Source organism: Trichosurus vulpecula, chromosome 3 (assembly GCF_011100635.1).
Source record: "Trichosurus vulpecula isolate mTriVul1 chromosome 3, mTriVul1.pri, whole genome shotgun sequence".
Lineage (NCBI taxonomy): Eukaryota > Metazoa > Chordata > Mammalia > Diprotodontia > Phalangeridae > Trichosurus > Trichosurus vulpecula.
Window position 1 is genome coordinate 33,192,529 of NC_050575.1, and position 14,809 is coordinate 33,207,337.

Sequence of the window (14,809 nt, forward strand, 5' to 3'; positions counted from 1 at the left end):
GACTCTGGGTCTAATGCTCTACCCCCCATTTCACCCACTTCCTCAGACCACCCGGCAAAACAGAAGTGGAACCAGGATTAGAACTTGGTCGATAAATTCTGATCCAAAAGACAGTCCTTACCCTCACAATCAAATAAAGGAACTCACAATCTAATAAAGGAACATGAAAAGCAATGGAAGAGAGGGAGGGTATGATGAGGGGGCAGCCCTGGACCTCCTCTTTAAATGGAGAATCTGGAAGGACCTCTCCAAAGTCCACTCTCTACCCTCTTCAAATAAAGAGAGGGAGGAAGCTCAGGGCCAAGGGATACTGAAGAATGAGTTTCAGATTTGATTCAATCTTGCTAAAAGATAATGTCCTGGAGACAACAGGTAAGGTTTAGGAGATTAGTCAAGTGGGCTATAAACCTATATTTCTCCCTTTCTACTGATTCCTTCCTAGCTGTCTATCCAGAACCTAGATGTCCAAGTCTCTTCCATCCTGGAAAAAAACTCTCACTTTGCTACTCGGTCATGTCAGACTCTTCATGGGTTTTCTTGGCAAAGAGTGGTTTTCCACTCCGCTCTCCTCAGAAAGAAAGGGGGCCTCTGCTCCCTTAAATATTGTTAGTCTAGGGGGATGTGCTTTTCAGATTCAAGCTAAATTCTAATAACCATTTCATCAACTGAGGGGAGCAGGACCCCTAAGCTTTACATATAACGCTTGACTCCTTTCCTACCAAACCCTAGTTCCACAAGGAACACACATAACGGGAAACCAGGAAACTCATTTATCCAAGTCAAAGCCAAATAGAATTCAGAGAAAGTGTATATAGAAGAATATATAGTGGTTGGTTGGTTGTTGTCCTTCATTCTCGAGGAAGACCAAAACGATGCCACTATACTTCAGTCAAGATTTAACGTGTCCAACTGTGGCTGATCAGGCCAATACGAGGGTCAGAACGCTCTACCACAGGTAGGGCACAAATAGTCTGTGTGAACATTTGGGGTGGACACTCCAAAATTGTGCATCCTGTGTTTCTTTTGAGCTGTTTCAATTTTGCTTTGCTCATAGAGCCCAGCACATTCTCTGATGCGGGAACGCCATGCATGCTGAGTGGTCCTGTGCCAGTGTCTCCCAAGTGACACAATCAGTTCCAAAGTTCTTGAGAGAGAGCTTGAGAGTGTCCTTGTGTCGCTTCTTCTGACCACCATGAGAGCACTTGCCCTGGGTGAGTTCTCCATAAAACAGTCTTTTTGGCAAGCGTTCTAGACAATACAGCGTGAAGGAGTTCTCTCACTGGGATGGCTGTAAGTCAGCTGAACCAAGACAGAGTCCCAGATCTCATCCAAAGGGAAGTTCCCCAAAGTCTCTAGTGTACTAAGCTAGGGACAAGGACATGATGGAGACTGCCAGCTTTTCTCCCGGTAGCCTCCTCCCAGAGTCTTTCCTTCAGCAACCTGGAATGGGGTTGGTAACATCCACCTACTCTCTCATAGCTGGAAGCCAGAGGCACTTGATGCCTAAAGGGACTGAAGAGACCTAAGGAGACCAGAAGAGACCTAAGGAGATTGAAGACACTCCTCTCTCAACCACTCTGTCCCACCCTCATTCAGGCGGGGCATTGACCTCCACCAATAAGGATCTAGTCCAATACCAAGGGGCTCTGAGACTGGGGTTACATCTAGAGTACATTGAAGTTTCATCTCTATCTTTCAGCATCCTCAGTTGCTAGAGTTTACTGCCTACTTAAATTACCTTTTATTCACTTGTCTGGGGATATGTTATATTCATTCAGTAGAAGGTAAATTCCTCGAGCGCAGGGACTATTTGTTGTTGGATTTTTGTTTTGGGGGAGCTTTCGGGGGGATGGGGAGGGAGGTGGTCTTTGCATTTCTATTGCCTAGCACAGCATGTTATGTGTTAAGTTTGTTTGACTCAAACGGCGATGAGAGGTCCATTCTTCCAGTCTTTCTGCCCATCGGAGACCCAAAGCTCATTAGAGGACCTCAGTTCTGACAATGCACAAACAGCCCGGGCGCGATGGCCCCTCTGAGTCTGTAGCGGGCGCCCTCTGGTGGTACAGGAGATAACTGTGTAGAGGAGAGTCTCGGGATAAGAACAAAAGCGAAACTCCGACGGAGTCAACGGAAAAGAGACAGGAACGCTTCTTCTCTGCAGGGTCCTAGTGCCTCCGGTTCCTCAGACGCCGGTCGGTGGACATAGTCACTCTGCGAATGAACCACACGGCGCCCAAAGGACTAGAGGGAATTAGGCACAACTTTGCTTACTTCTCTGAAGCCCGCTCAGCCCCTCGTCTTTTACATCCTCATAGGAATCTATTTCTGAGGGAATTTAGTCTATTTGCGGTAGACTTTTGCTTATGCAGAAGATACGTGAGAATGAGGAGAAATGGTTGGCATCTCTGGGAAGACAAGAGAGCGCTTAGGCTTCTTAGTACAGAGCCCTGTCCAATTTGTTAGCAAAACCTGGGTGGCGGATCTCAGAGGATTATAATGGGGGGCGGAGTGGGGGGCGGGGGAAGGCGGGGCGGGAGCGGAGCTGCTCAAGGAGAACGAGCTTCGGGGCTTAATTTTTGTTAAAGAACTGTGCAACACGCTGTGCCAGTGTTTCCACCCCAGGGGTGGCGTGCCGAAATCGACGATGAGGTTAAATCTGAGCTTTCCTAAGGTAGTCGTTTTGTAAATTTCAGAAGGGAAATCTATTTACACCCGGAAAAGGAGCCCGTGCAGCAGCAAACGCTATTCCCGTTGCCCAACAATGTTGGAAGAATTTTACAGTAAGCTACTTTGATTGACGGCATCACATGTTAATGACATAAAGGCATGTTAAGCGCCAAACGACTGAAACGGATCAGAGCAAGGCGAGGATTGTGTTATTTAAAAACTAGAACAGAACATGTCCCGTTATTAAAGATGCACGAAAGTGGGTCCAAAGGTTTCAGGGAGACAGACCCCACGTGCATGCTCTTTAGGGTCTCATTCAGCGGCACAGAGTAATTCCAGAAGAGGCAAAATCCAAGGTCCGTGTTGGTAGTAACCTCCTTGTTTTGTCGTGCAATTCCTTAACTTCTCTGTACCTGAAATCTTTTTCTGTATAAGGCTAACGAAAATAAATTCTCCCCCCACCCAGATTTCACTGTAGGATCATTAATAAAGCACCCTTGCTAAGCGCATCACAGCAAAGAGCAAATCAACATCAAATAATTCATGGTGAGTCCAAGAACAAAATGGCGCACGTGGACAATTTCTTTTGTGACGATGGCACTATCTGTTCTTACTCAGACATCTCTTCTGCCGGGAAAAATTATTTTTGTGAATTAGCTTTTCAGTTTTTCTCTTTTGGATCTGGCCCAACCCTACACACACACACACACACACACACACACACTACGTCATCCCCAACTCCCCCCCCCCCCACACACACACACTATGTCATTTTTGTGATTTCATCAGTGCAGGGAATTCCCAGTAAGAAAACTTGCTCTATCAGTGCAGAATGACAATAGCTGTGCAATTTGTAACCTTAGGGAGTTTCCTAGGACATGGGAAGTTAAGTGACTTGCTCAGGGCCCAGAGTCAGCACTTGCCAGAGGCAAGACTTGAACCCACATCATCATCGTGACTCCGAGGCCAGGCTCTGTCCATGTTCTCATTACTGTGTGTATTTATAGGTTTAAATTTTAATGTGTCCAAACAGGGTGTCCCAAAAGTCTTAGTGCACTTTTAAGTTTTGATAACTTCTGGAGGATAAATGCTATGAACTAACAAAACAATCATTTGAAAACTTAATTAAATTTCTTTCACATTTATTTATTTTTGAGAATTTTGGATAACAGATTTCTAATTTTAACAAGACAAGGCACACTGCACTGGGTGCCTTGTCTTGTTAAAATATGCTGAAGTCCTCTAGGACAATTATCAATCAACAAGAACTCATTAAGGACCCACTATATGACAGGCAGCAGGCTAGGAAACGTGGAAACAAAGAAAAAAAAGACACCCTCCCCCAGAAGCAAACACTCCACTGGAAGAAACATATGTGTGCATAATGACACAATACCATATATATTTATCTATACATAGATAAGAGGTAATGGGGGAAGGACACACTAGCGCCTGGAAGGATCAAGAAATCATTCAGAAGGCAGCACCGGAGCTGAGCTTTGAAACCAGCACTATGAGGCATCACTTACCGGAGCCGTTAAAGATACTTTTTGAATCTCTCAATTGGTCAGTCAATAGTCCATTTTCCATCTCCAGTAAATGGGATGCTCAAATATAAACATCGCCCTCAATCTCTCAGTCACTCCACAATTAATCACAATAGTGTCAGGGATCATCTAAAATGCAGAAACCAAAGCCTCTGACCAATTCAGAGTTAGCTCCATTAGGAAAAAAGTAGAATAGAGTCTACTAAAAAAATGAAGGTGGTTTATTTAAAATGTGTATGTACAGATAAACACATGTATGTGTAAATAATACTAAGAGCAGATAGCATTTTTATGGCACTTACTATATGCCAGGCTGTGTGCTGTAAAATTATTGTCTCCTCTGATCCCCAAAACGTCCCTGGAGAAGAGGTGCTGTTATTATCCCCACTTTATAAATGAGGAAACTGGGGCAAATAGAGATTCAAGTCACTTGCCCAGGGCCATACCGCTATTAAGTGTCTGTGGCTAGATTTGTTTTTTGCAAGTCCAGCAGCCTATCCACTATATGACCTTGCTACCTACACACACACACACACACACACACACACACATATATACATATATATGATAAATGAAACTGAGTTAAGAGTACTGCTTAAGGCCTGGAGAAATTGCTTAATAAATAGAATTATAATTAACTTACCAACTGTTTAAAAGTAAATGGATACCACATACAAGACAGTTGAAATGGATTTGGGGGGGGGGGGATTTCGGTGGTGTGTAGCATTTCTAGTGAAGAAATTCCTTCTGCGAATGCAAATCAACAACTGTTCTGAAGTTCATGGTCTTAGAAATTATATAGAAATTAAGTGATTTGTCCAATGTCACATACCTAATATGTATCAGAAGCAGGACTTAAGCCTAGGTCTTTAATCTGAGGCCAGCTCTCTGTCCACTAACTTAACAGTCCTGAAACTTTTGGGTCTCAGGACCTCTTTACACTTTTATTTCCCAGAGGCAATTGGGGGTAAGTGACTTGCCCAGGGTCACAAAGCTAGTAAGTGTCTGAGGCTAGATTTTAACTCGGGCCCTCTTGACTTCAGGGACAGTGCTCTACCCACACTACCACCTACCAGCTCCACTTTACACTTTTAAAAATTATTGAAGACCCCTCCTCAAAGAGTGTAGGTTATAGCTACTAGTACTTACTGGATTAAAAATTAAAACATCTTAGTAGTATTATGAAAACAGTTTTGACCTTGTGGACCCCTTGAAAGGATCTGAGGGACTGCCAGGTGTCTCCCAACCATACTTTGAGAACCATGGCATTAATACATATTGCCTCTGTACATTTATATAATGCTATAATACATTTATACAAAACAACAACATATTACATAATACTTTGCTAAGCTTTTTCCTTACAACTCTGAGGTATCTAATGAATTTCAAAACCACCTTACTATTACTTCAATACTAACATCTTATACCATATACCACAATAAGTTTCAAATGGATACTTGACCCAAATGTGAAAGGTCACACTGTAGAAATTTAAGGTGTCTTCTGGCCAATATGGCTACCAGAATGGGAGACAAGCTACTACCTCCTACCTGCCCACTCCAGCAAAAACCCAAAATTAGCAGCAGAGTGAATAATGACTTCCTCCACCCTAGAACTGCACTGAATGTCAAGAAAGGAGGCAGCCAGCACCAGCTCGGGGCTTTAAGCCTGGGAGATCAGAGACTGGCTGGAAACATGGGTATCCTGAAAATCTTTGTATTTGAAGGCAACAAAACTAGAGGGCTCCCCTGAGAAAGTCCTAGGGTGGGGACTGAGAAAATAAAAATTGACTCTCTTCTGCATCACTGCCAACATCTTGTCTAAAAACCTAAGTCATGTTTATGTTTGAATTAAGTTCAGAAGTTCATAGGTTCAGAAGTTCAGTCTTCCTCTTTGAATTAAGTTTAAAAGTTCAGTTTCCCTATAAATCACTCTAATTAAAAGAAACTTATTATCTCTATACCACTAGCTGTCCTTGTACAGTTAGAGGAAAATCTGTTATCTATATACTTTTAGTTATTCTTGCAGGAGGACTAAATCGATCAGAATTTCCTAGCAAGATGGAAGGAAGGGCTGTTGCTAGTACCACATTCCTGATTTCCAATCATATTGTTCCCACATCTGTGATGCTTCTGACTTTGTAACCAATTGTATTGTCTTCCCCATCTATTTTTTGCCTTCTATTTTTTGGATGTTCCTCCTTTTGTTGATAAAAATGATCTGTCAGCCCTCATTCAGGGTCCTAGCTTGCTGAGGAGGCTAAGATCCTATTTACTGGCAAATTCATTGGCTTTGCTAATAAATTGATCGTTCTCAGAGCCTTATGCCTTAGTTTACTTTAATTTCAATCACAGACCTTTAGAAGTGCTGAGGAGATGGACACTAGGAATCTGTACACTCTTGGCACTGCGAGTCATGCCCTAAGTGGAGATCAGCCCAGAAATCCAGGTGACCTAAAGGAAGACCAAGCAGGGCAGAGCACCCAATCCAAAAGTGTAGCAAGGAGTGGAAGATGGCCCTGTTCCAGTCTCAATTCAGGAACTGAAGCAGGAGAGATGAGTAAATCAGAGAAAATGCTAACCAGTATAAAAATTTATTGCAAATCTAATGATCTCCCAAAAGCACTGCAAGCACAGATACAAAGGTAAAAATGGACTTTCCATATGGATGAACACCTAGAGGGAAAGCAAGAACTTAAAATGAGAGAGAGAGAAAGGAAGAGAAGATAAGTGAAATCTCTTGAGGAAAAAATTGGAAAGTGAAGAAATAGCTTAGAAGAGAAAATAGTCATCTTTACCAAAAAAATGGAATCCCTGAACATTAGAATACACCAAGCTGAAATCGATGAGACAACAATAAATATTAGGATAAAATCAAGATTCAAAAATATAAGATACCTGATACCAAAAACTAATTAACTGGAAAACAGGTCAAGGAGAGAGAATTTAAAATTATTTAATTCTGGAAAACCATGATTTTAAAAAAAGCCTGGATATTATATTTAAAGATATCATAAACGAAAACTGCCCAAATCTATTAGTACCCAGAATACAAAGCAAATGTAGAATCCATGGAACATCTCCTGAAAAGAACCCCAAAAGGGAAAGTCCTAGGAATATCCTAACTAAAATCTTAGAGCTCCCACATAAAAAAAAAAAAAAATTAAACAAACAAAAAAAAAACCCTAAAAGAAAAAAAAAAACTTCAGGCAGCCAGAAAGCAGTTCAAATATCAAGGTATCACAATCAGAATGACACAAGATCTGAAAGCTTCTACTAAAAATTAGAGATCTTAGAATAAAATAATCCAAAAGACAAAAGAGATAGGTTTACCACCAAGAATAATTTACCCTGCAAAGCTGAGCATAATCTTATTGGGGGAGAGGAGGCAAAGGGAAATGAACCTTTAATGGAAAAGAGGGTGGTTAAGCTTTTCTAATATAAAGAGCTGACTAGGAAATTTGAAATACAAACAAAAGAGTTCAGAGAAACTTAGGAAGATAAATGTATTTGAACAATCCAAAGGAGCCGTAGGATGATATAAATGTTAACTTTCTAATAGAAGGATATCTGATATCAAAAATAAATTACCTGGAAAACAGACCAAAGGGGGAGAATTTAAAATCATTGGACCGGTCCCTTCGGAACCTTAATGTCTTCAAAGGGTATTGAGGGAGTTAAACAAGAAAAACAGAAGTCCTAGGAGTGGATTAGTTTTGTTCTGAGAGTTTTAAGAGGAGAAAGAAAAAGGAGGGTAAAAGGAATGGACTAGTGTAGAAAGGAGGAAGAAGGAATCACAGCTTGCTATTGCCCAAAATGAGGTACATGAGAAGAGTATACAGAAACATGGAAGGGGCAATGCTATATAGAGCATTAGGTGAATCTCGCTCTTATCTGAAATGCACAAAGGAGGGTTGGACACACTTTTTTTAGGGGACAATTTTTTTAATACGCTCATGTGACCATCCAAATTTATTGAACTATTGGTGTTAGGTTGTACAAAAGTGCATCCCTTTCGTTAATTTTGGTTTACTTTTGGCTACCTCAAAGTCCTTGCAGGGAGAGGGTATTGGGGGGATGGATGTTAAGATGACAGACAATATATAACTATAATGGCATATTATTGTTCCATAAGAAATAACAAATATGACGGTGAATTTAGGGAAACATGGAGACACTTTTGCAATAGCCTCCTAATTGATCCACATGCTTCAAGTCTTTCCCTGTTTAAATCCATTCTTTAAACAGCTACCAAAATGATTTTCCAGTGGGGGTAGCTAGTGGGTAAAACACCAGCCCTGGAATCAGGAGGACCTGAGTTCAAATTCGGCTTCAGACGCTTGACACACTTACTATCTGTGTGACCTTGAGCAAGTCACTTAACCCCAATTGCCTTGCCTTCTTCCTTCCAAAAAAAAAATGCACTCCAGCGGCCATTATTATTTCTAGGGTAAATAATCCTTCTATCTGGTGTTACCCCCAGTCGACCTTTCTAGCCTATTATTTCCCTTCCCACATACTCCCATCCAGCCAAGCTGATGCTGCTGCTTCACCAGTCTCCATGTCTTTGTGCCGGGCATCCTCCACGTGCTCCCTCTTCATTTCTGCCTCTTAGAATTCCTAATTTTCATTAAGACTCAGCTTTAACACCATCTTATATGTGAAGCATTTTCTGAACACCCAAGCTCTCAGTGCCCTCTGTCCCAAAGCTACATTGATTGTATTTATTATCGTTGAGTGTAGGGACTGTTTTATCTTTCTGGTTCTCAGTACCTAGCACATAGTAAACACTTCATAATGTCATGAAAGGATTTAGAATGAAGTAAACGGAGCCAGGAAAATAATATACTTGACTTCGACAATGTAAATAAAAAATACAATAAAACAACACTGAGTGATGTGTAATTATAATGACCAGATTTGGCCATGGAGGAATGATGAGGGGAAGTGTACGTCGTCCTTTCGCTGTAGAGGGGAAGAACAGTGGGTTGCACCTGTCATTGTCAGACATCAACATATCAGTTGTTTCTTTATAACTGTTTTTCTCCCCTTTATTACAAGGAAAGGTTCACTAGATTGGAGGTGGTAGAAGTATCTTAAGAAATGACTACTATATTTTTAAAATTTATCAATAAATTTTGTAAAGAAAGTAAATAGCTAACCGTAGGTAAGTGTGAAAAGATATGAACAGAAAGTTTTCAAAAGAAAAAATGCAAATTCTCAACAACCACATAAAAGAATTTTCTAAATCACCAATAGTAAGTGAAATACAAATTAAAACAACGGAGATTTTGCCTCTTACCAGTTTGGCAAAGATTTTTAAAAAAAATCACAAAAACGATAGCTGTTGAAAGGGCTATAAGAAGTTAGGTTCTTTAATGCATTGTTATCAGAGCAGCTATAAACCGGTCCAACTATTTTGGAAAACAATCTGGAACTACACTAGTATGACCAAAGGAGGTAAAAAATACAGGGAATGAATGACATACATATTAAAAATTATAGCAGCACATTTTTGTGGTAGCAAAGAACAGCAAACAGGGTGGATACTCATAAGTTAGGGAATAGCTGAAGAAATTATGATATATCAATGTAATGGAATACTATTTCACCGTAAGAATAAGAATATAAAGAACTCAGAGAAACTTCGGAATAACAGCTATCATTTTAATCGTGTTTTGAAGTTTGCAAAGTGCTTTACATGTATGCTAAGTTGTTTTATCCTCAAAATCCAACTCATTTTATCCTCAAATCCAATATGTAGGTGTTATTATCAAACCCATTTTACAGATAAGGAAAGTGAAGCTGAGAGAGATTAAGTGACTTGCCCAGGGTCAACCAACCGATGTCTAAGGCTGGATTCAAACTTGGGTCTTTCTGACTCCAAATTCAGAGCTCTATCAACCCCACCACTTAGCTGTTTCATGTATTCTTCTTCTATTGGATTCCCTGCCAAAGAACTTCAAGGTATCACAAATGTTATAATATGCCTTGATTTAATCAAATACAAAACCAAATTTAGCTTTTCTAACAAGCACTTATATAAATTAATGCAGAATAAAGTGAGAACTATGGAAACAATTTACACAATGACTATAATAATGTAAAACAACTGAAAAACATGAGAGCTCTGATAAATGCAGTGACCAATCTTGACTTTAGAGAGCAGGTGGTGAAGCATGTTTCCCTTCCTTCAACAGAAGTTCATTGTCAAACATGCACAACAGGTTAGTTTTGCTTACCTATATTTTTTTATTACAAAGGAGGGTTCTATTTTGTTTTGATGGGGCATTCATTGGGAATTAAAAGTAGTGTCCAAAACAGCATAATTTTTAATAGTAAATGGATGCATCTGAAAAAAGTTTGGTCTTTAAATAGTTTTTAAAAAATCTCCCTGCAAAATAATCTATGCTACAACTATAATTTATCTAAGTATATACTCAATATTTGCAAATTTGGAACCTGTGATATCCAAAAACCTAATCAATGAGATTTTATTATCTACCTCACAGAATTGTTCGGAATATATAAAATGCTTTGTGTGTCAGCTATCATTCAGATACGTAGTAGGAATGTAGGCAAATGTAGTAGGAAAGCAGCTTCCGTGTAGTTAATGCTTATTCATTAATGATATTCTTTCTATCTTTCAGTTATGAGCCCAAGTAATTTTTTAAGCCTTGATGAAGCATTTTTCTAATAGGGTACAAAATGTTCCTCACACAACCCCTATCAGCCTGAATGCTCCATGAGGCAGAAATTATGTCTTGTCTAAACCTATCTTCACTAGTACTCAGATTTGCTATTCATGTAATGCTTTTTAATGAATGAAGTGAATGAATGATGAGGAGCCCATGCCACCTGAGACAAGATGGTTGAAAAGTTTTTCCATACATAAAGCCAAACAGAAGATACTCTCCCTTCTCCCTGAAAGTCTTTCAGTTCTTTCTGCCCATTTTTCCCAGTTACAGAAGTTCATATTTATTCTAGTTTATTAACATCATATTCACATTTATAGTGTTTTATAGTGGTGAAACCATATAGTACACTGTCCTGCCTCCTACATTACTGGACTTGATACCTATTCTGAAAACAAGGCAATTAATTCATATGCAAGAGCATTAAGGCCTGGTTGAATTGCACAGCTTTGTGTTCATATTAACAAATCACTAACAAAGTAGTGGCCAAGGTGTCTCAGACTTAATCAGGAGATACACCAATTTTACATCTTTGTGTTTATAGGCTTGGTACAGTGTGGGTGGACTGATCTACCTGATAATACTGGGAAACATATTATTCTAAGCGGTCTAATTTGGATTTGTGGGATTGAAGGCTTTGAAATCGGAAGAAGACATAGGAGGCTAATTCAGGAACCTGGAATTTAAAACTGAAAGACAAAAATCAACAAGGCCAAAAACCAATTTGCTTAATTGGTGGGATGCAAAACAGAAGTCATAAGAATGGCTGGTCCAAGCACAGTCTTGTTACTTCCTCTGTGCTAATGACGATTTGCATCATCTAGATGTAGAAGTAACAATCTAGTTTTAAATGAGCAAGTAGGCAGAAAAAGATGTTCACATTCAGTTGATCTTTTAAAACTTTCTAACTTCGGATTCATTTTCAAAGGTAGCCTTTTCAAATATCTCCATTTTAAGATAAAGAATTTATAGCCTGGTCTGGCGGCATTTAAATTCTTGGTCCATGGAAGTCTGGCTTACTTCATAGGAGTAGGTACCATGATGACTAGAAATAGTCTAAATTTTCCAAATCAGCTATGTGACTCTTTCTGGAGCAGGGCACTAAATTATATTTCCTAAGCAAGATACACCCACATTTTTTATATTTAGTAACAGTCTAAATTTAAACAAAAGAAGAACACAGAAAATGTGCTAAAACCCAAACCAGTTTTTTGGCTAAAAAATTTATGTTAATTTTCAAAGAGCAATTCTCATTTTCTAAATTATGTAATGGTTCTTTATTAACACTTTATATCTATCCTAGTTGTGTGTTTTTTTTAATAATAAAAACAGTCACCTTCTAGTCATGGTAATTCCAAAATTTCTTTTTAAAGAGCAAAATGACCTGGATTCTTGCACATCCTTTTCTTAAATAAGAAAAAAAAATCATTTTCAAAAGTAAATTTAGGCAACTAGGTGGCACAGTGGATAGAGCACCAACCCCGCCCTCCCTCCCCCAGTCAGGAGGACCTGAGTTAAAATCCGGCCTCAGATACTTACTAGCTGCGTGACCCTGGGCAAGTCACTTAACGCCAACTGCCTCCCCACCCCCTCAAGAAACAAAAATAAGTTTAAATATGGGAGAGGAGGAGATATTATGCAAAAGAATAATTCATTTATTCTACTCCCAAAGAAGAAAATAGGAACTTATGCATTTCACTAACCATGGCAAAATTAAATAATTTTCCCAAAACATGAATCTTAAAATTCCTTGTAAAAGAATATAACAACAATTTTTGTTATTTTTCATTTCTATCATTTAAGGGCTCTTAATTATAATAAATTTATAACTTTTGGCTCAGGTCCACTTGCCTCCTGTGATTTACTTACTTGGCTACTAATACTTGCGAAGAACCTTGAATTCCATAAAGAAAAAAATATTAAAATCAATAATTGAGATGGATGGTGCAATTTAGAAACCTGTGTGTTCACCTAATTATTTTTTATCGCCTGAAGCCCATCTTGTTTATTCAAGAGTTTTCCAAGTTCTTCCCATGCTTCCGTCTCCACTATGGCCATGATTTTATTTTATTTTATTCCTTTCATTTTGACACCTTTTTTGCACATATTTTAACTGTCCATTCAACAAATATTTAGCGTTTCTGCTTCAAGGTGCTTCACAAAAGTGATGATTCACTTCTCCAAAGCAACTGCTGGATGAACCTATCCCAGAATCGAGTTGTCACTCACTTCTCTGTTAGTTTCAAATCTCAATTTACAGGCCCTGCAGAAGTGCATCATTACCCTCTGGTGTCCCTTCAGATAGCTTGAATTAGTTTACGTACCATTGTCTCTAGATCTCTAGTGCAGTAGGCTTTTGTTCTTCTTGTTCTCTATTTGATCTTATGTGCACTTTCCTTAAGACAATTTAGATTCAAATTCTACACCGAGATTTTTCTCCCTCAAAACAGAGAAGAGAGGGAGAGAGGAGAGAGGGAAGGAGATGGAGGGAAAGAGGGAGAGAAAGAGTTCGAGCGCACTTGATAAGGGCAAAATAATCTACTTTTCTTAGACCTTATGATTCTGCTTGAATTCTCCCGTTTAGGGGAGATGATACAAATTTTGTGGATGAACAAAAATGTTTAAATGACCCTTACTAAACCTCAGTCCCATACAGTCTGAGTTCAACGAATATACCTTTCAAAGTACAGGGAAATCATGCACACTAGTATCCAGTATTTGATAGGTAATGTGCTTCTGTGAAAAGAACACTAGATTTAAAATCAGTTCAATTCCAGGCTCTATTTGTGTGACCTTGGGCTAATCACTTAATCACTCATATCTCAGTTGTCTCCTCTGTAAAATGTAGAGACAGAGGGAGGGACAGAGAGGGAGAGACAGAGACAGAGAGACAGTGAGAGACAGAGAGAGAGAGAGAGACAGGATTGTTGTATGATGTTGGGGAGGGGCATTAGGAAGACTGGATTTTATGATCTCTCAAGTTCCTTCTGGTTGTGAATCTGTAATCCTTTAGAGACGTTTAGTTTTTATCAAATAATTTATGTCAAGATCACCAAAACTTAAAAGCATTTCCTAACAACACTAAAGCCTTTAAACAAAAACTGAGCAATTGTTTTGAAGGTGACATAGCTATTCTATAGCTAAAACAATGATTATATATATATTTCTTCAGGAAATTGACCAGACAAAATAAAAATAACAAGAGGGCCTGTGGTCAAATGGTAGAACTACTATGTGCCAGGTGTTGTACGGGGTATCAGAAGTGAACAAAAATTCTGTCTTCACGACGCTTATAGTCTAATAGGGAAGGGAAGACACATGATACATGCTCCCTTACATTGTAATGGCTATGTGATTGGTACAAAATGAGAACAAAGGGAAGACTAAAGGGAATGACATTTGAGCGGATACTTCCAGGATGACTTTGACTTCTGAATGATAAAAATGTGGTGGATAGAGGCGAGGGAAAAGGTCAAGCGCAAACAGAATTCTACGCAGAAAATTCATAAGTGCGCATTCAACCTCCCTCCCTCCATACCTTTCTTTTTTAGATTGGAAAAGGAACCATATGGGAGAACAGCAAAAAGCAAGTCTGAAAAGGCAGGTTGGGCCCACGTCAAAACATCTTTAACATCAGACTGACCTTCAATTTAGCTGGTAACCACTGCACAGTTTGTAAGCAGGGAAGTGATATGACCATAGATAAGAGCACTGATTTGGAGTAAGAGGACTTTGGGTTCGATTCCTGGTCCTGCTTCTTAGCTCTGTGACCTTGGATGTCCCTTGTCTTCTCTGAGAATCTGTTTTGAGGACATTTGTAAAATGAGGGGATTGAACTACATGACTTCTCAGGTCTCTTCCAATTCTAAATCTTATGGACCCAAGCCTAATGCTGAAG